We start from the raw sequence: 5,220 nt of genomic DNA, 5'->3' as shown, positions 1-5,220 counted from the left end.
AGACTAAGACCTCACTAAAATTGAGGTCAACAATGCTCTGTAGCATAAAAAATCATAACCGCAAAACATATAAACTATACAAAGCTACTAAATCCAAAATAAATAAAATGCGTACCCAAAAGATGTATAAACCCCTAAAACTATATAATGCAAATTTGTACAAATCACACCCGACTTCTCACCAGATTTTCCTTGTCTCTACTTGGAAGGCAACATCGTAGAACGAGTAACAATAAACTCAGAGAAATAATCAAGGTTAAAAATAAGATTTTATACATGAAAAAATAACGTACATGCTCATATGAAACTATAAATTTTTACACACGAGTCACACTATACTAAAATCATATAAGCATGAAAAGAAAAGTTGATATTGTAGGAATCTAGACTGCTCTGTAAACATGTATGGTCATAAGCATAAAAATTAGTGAGTATAATTAAAATATGTTCATAAATTATTTATCATATGTAATCATAACAATATCAAATCATAGTAATGCCACTTGTAAATGTATAGGACCCAACTATTTTCATTTTCTGTCATCACGGGTCGTAACCTTGCTCCAAAAACCATATAAACTTTCGATAAAGGTTTCCCTCCACATAATAGTTATAACCACTATGATACCATCGGTTCACTGCGTTTTGTCACCGTCTAATCAAAACTGTTTTAGAATTTTGTCCTGTCTGAACACCAGGAGTCGGGAATACCATATCCCTGCGTAACGTGATTATAATCACTCATGTATACCTATAATATTTCATGTGGCCTTTCTTAAAGTATAATACTTGTAATAGACATTTATAAGCATTTCATAAAGCATAATTTCTGTAATTAGATATTTCATATATCGTAGGCATGAATTATAACAAAATGAATAACTGCAAGCAATTAATTTCAAATACATATTCATCTGTATCATAGCATAACATAACATCGCATGTGTTGTAAGAAAATTCAACTGAAATTCATATATTCCAAGCAGTTATTTCATCTACAATATGCAAGAAATCTCCGAATGATTGAAATGAATTGAAGCAAGCGAGATTGAACTAAAGAATCAGGAGCAAATTCGAGTGTAACATCGGGAGGGAATTGAACTACATCTGGAGGGGTGGAATGAGTGACAGGCAGAACGAGACACATACAATTTAAGGTTGGAGAAGATCTCTTCGAAGAATTCCAGCCTGGAGTAAAGAACCAGGGAGGGTGGGATCTTGATAGAGGGTTGCTTCTAGCTGCATCAATACCCTTTGCGGCAACAACCCTCCGAGTGAAAAGCAATTCAGGAGTATGGATGGGAATGGGACAGGTTAAGAGGAGCATAACAATTTGTAAAGGACATTTTGACATTGTTGGATATTTAGGAGGGAGACAAATTGGTAGTGCTTCACGGTAACCCCAAGTTTGTGCAAGTCTTTGGTAACTCTGAGAACTATGATGAGAGTGATTCCGAATGCAGGACTAAGATTCTTGATCGAAGGGCATCACAAGGAAGTACAAAGGGTTTTTCCATCTTGAGAGCAAGGTGTTTTCTTTGGGGGGGCTATTGTTACATCGGTGCCTGAACTAAGAGCAATTTGGTCTTTTTACGCCTATGTGCAATTTAATATTTTGTTATTATTATTGTGGGGTATAAATAGACTTATTATGCTTAGGGTTAGAGGGTATGCAATTGAATTGTGAGTTTTAGGTTTAGTGTTTGGGAGAGATTTTCTACCTCTCGAATTGTAGGAATTGGGAGAGATTGCATATCTTTTAAATTGTAGGTTTTTATCTTTGTATTTTTGTTGAGTTATTTGGATTATTAAAAGAGAATTTTGTTTGCCCTAAGTTCTATGGAAAAATGTGTCAATTTTGACGTTAGAACATATCATGGTCCACTTGATCGTGATGTGTGTGAGCATGCTCTTCTACGATCATAGGTTCCTCTCCAAACGTTTGCCTCTGTCAACATATAAAAAGGTAAGGAAACAATATTTATAGAGTTCAATTTTATGCACTGAATAAATTTTATGGGGATCGAATCTATATGGTGTATAAAGAGGTACTCATGCTCCCATAGTCCCAGACATGGTTCTGCTGTGCCTGATCTCTTTTTCTAACATATTCAAGAGAGTCCCATATGCTATTTTACTCGGCCTATACATCCTTCCCTATCTAGAGGGGTTTTTGCTCCTTCCAAATATCAGTAAACATATCTCGCAAGTGAGTGACCCCTCATAACTCGAAGTTCTGCTAGATCTGTTAATGATGCTGAGGCTGCCACCAAAAGTTTTTTACATCATATATTAAATAGATTTTATTATTATAAAAATTAAGAGTTACAATGTGTAATATGATAGACATGTGTTATGTGAAAAATATGAGCAGTGCCATATGCACATCCTAAGTGTGGCCGAAACCTCTTATAACTATATACTGGGTAGTACAGAACATGGACATGTATGATACAATGATCTAGCTTTTCTAGATGACATCACAAGTGACATGCATGCATGAGTGTCATTAATTAGGCACAATCAATTGCAAGGATTCGTCGAAGGTGTTAATTTGAAATTGAGACATAGGAGGCGGTTTGAGTGGTATGTATGTAAATCATCCTTGCCTTGATTTGATCAAATGAAAACACCAAAACTCGCCACCTTAAATTTTCCAATTATTACTGATTGAGTTGGTTAACTTGGTTAATGGAGTGCAGGAGAAGTACGAGGGTGGTCACTAGAGTTTCGAGGATGGTTTTGAGTTCACAATATTGAGCTTAGCTTGAATCAAGAAAAGGAATTTTATATGCTAAGCTAAGACTGACTCTTCATTTAATCTTATAGTAGAGATATTAATTTAGTTGTTCGACAATTGGGGAGAAGCCATGATTTGATGCCACATGTACTTAAAAATTTTCTCAACAGTAAAGCAAACAGTGAAGACCGTTAAAGCTGAACCAAGGTCGCTATAAAGGTAATCCATGGCTATTCAATCCATGGGCTGGTGGCTGACCACTGCTAGACATTAGAGGTTGGGGATTGATTTAGAAAGGCTTAAGCATTGGTCTCCTGGACATAAAAAATACCACCACTTTAAGTTTTAACTGTAATGCACGTTTTCATGCGTAGAAAACATGATATGTATGTAAAATTTGAAGTTTAGGTGTTAGATATGTGAACACATAGGAGTTGAGTGGTTTGTATGTAAATTGTCATTACACATATAACACCGTAATGTCTCATATCACATCATAAATGCTATCATTTTGAATTTTAAATAGTGAAATACACCAAATTATGCAATAACCGAAACCCTAAGTTGATAAAATTGAAACTTTAGGCGTTAGGAATTGAGTGGTATGTATGTAAATCATTGAGAAATTCGAAAAAAACTAAACCTTAGATGCAGCAATAATAAAAAAAGTTACAATAAATAATTTAAAAAATTTAAAGCTAAATGTCACAATTTAAACCCTAATCCGAAATTACCTAAAAAGCGAAATCTAATTCTCAAAATTTTAAAAACTAAACATGTGGAATATAGAGTGAGTCTCGCCTTCAATTTGAGAAAGAAAATGTGTGAATTACTTGAAAAATGTGGAGGGCATCGAAGTGTTCATCGACCAAGAGCTCGAATGAAAGGGAAAAGAGGAGAAATGAGGGTTTTCGTGTGGCTGGGCGGCATTAAAGTGAGTTATTGACCGACCTTCGGTATACAGTGTTTTAGGATGAAATATTTTAAATCTAAAATATGCTTTATTAATTATATAACTTGAGTTTTTCCACAATTAAGGATGACACACTAGGTATTTTACGCAAGTGCACGTATCGCTCAATTAATATATGATTTTATATAGTCTTGAGTATCGATCCCATAGGGAGGGCTGTTAATTTAAAAACTTAAGAAAAATCCTAACTGAATATAAAGAGACTTAGGCCTTGTTTGGGACAACTTAAAAGTGCGGCGACGTTTTTGAAAACGTCGCCTTGCCGTTTGGTTCCTGCGTCTCACTGTTTAGGCTAAACAGTGAACGCGAGGCTTTACCTGCGTATCGCGTTTGTAGCCTCCATTTTTCCCTCACTGCCCTCGCTAGTCGCTACATCTGGATCGTCGCCCTAGCTACAGAGAAGAAGGTGATTTGTGGTGAAAAAATTTGTGCTCCCTCCTCTTCTTCCTACCCCGTCTTCTTTTCTCTCCTCTCTCCTCCTCCATTGATCTGCAAGAATGTTATGGTATTTTGGGTTTTGTTGTTACTGTTCCTGCACTCCTATGCTTTCTCCCGACTTCTCCAAATGTTCTCCTCCAATGAACTGTTTCTTCTCGAAATTAGCCCCCAAATTTGCGGACAACAGCTGTAGAAACTATCCAGGGCAATTCTGGCGCCTAGGCGCCATTTTCTCGAGAATGCCTGGGAATCAACTGACGCCGAAGCTCTAGTATGTGGTGCCATTGCGCCACTTGCTTGGGTTTCTGGACGTAGTCTGGCGCCTAAGCGCCCATATACGACACCATGGTGCCCTTGAGTGGGGCCTATGCACCAGTTCACTATTTGCTTCATTGCTCCATTCGCCTCCTCACTCCGTTGTCGCTCCAATTTGCTCCAAATCTCTTACCTTTGATACATGCAACAAAAACATGGAAATATCTTCCTTTAAAGTACAATTTCATCAAAAATAAGTATTAAATGTAAAAAGAAAATTAGCATGCTACGAGACATGGCAGTTATCAATAGATTATCTGCGGTAACGTTCTGTCGTTAATTTTGTAGATATTTTAGCTGATAAATAGTATAGAGTTTCTTGGTTAATCGTTTGTCAGTTTTGGATGGATTTTCGACATTTTCAGCCATAAGAACAATCCTTAAGAACCGTACAGACTATCCGTATGTCCTCAGCTGAAAACACTTAAAACTGCATTGAACTGTAGGTCGGTAAAAAATTCTGCCGGCAATGTCTGCTGGTATTTTTTCCAATTTCTAATGGTTTTACGGTTGTGCAAAATCAGATTAAATTGAACTAAACTAAGATTTGGCTAGCTTTATCCTGACATGATGTGAAATTGAAATGGTTAATCTATGTTATTAAAAAAATCCACATCTGAATGGATGCACTTTATCACCTTGATTAATAAATTTGCATGAATGACCATTGTTGAAGTTTGCTATACTCTTCGAAACAATAAAATTTATGAGTGCCACATATCTTGTTGCTTCAAGAATGTTGTTTTTGGTTTTA

The sequence above is a fragment of the Phalaenopsis equestris genome, unplaced genomic scaffold (genome assembly GCF_001263595.1).
Source record: "Phalaenopsis equestris unplaced genomic scaffold, ASM126359v1 Scaffold000123, whole genome shotgun sequence".
Lineage (NCBI taxonomy): Eukaryota > Viridiplantae > Streptophyta > Magnoliopsida > Asparagales > Orchidaceae > Phalaenopsis > Phalaenopsis equestris.
Note: the sequence above shows the minus strand (reverse complement) of the source record.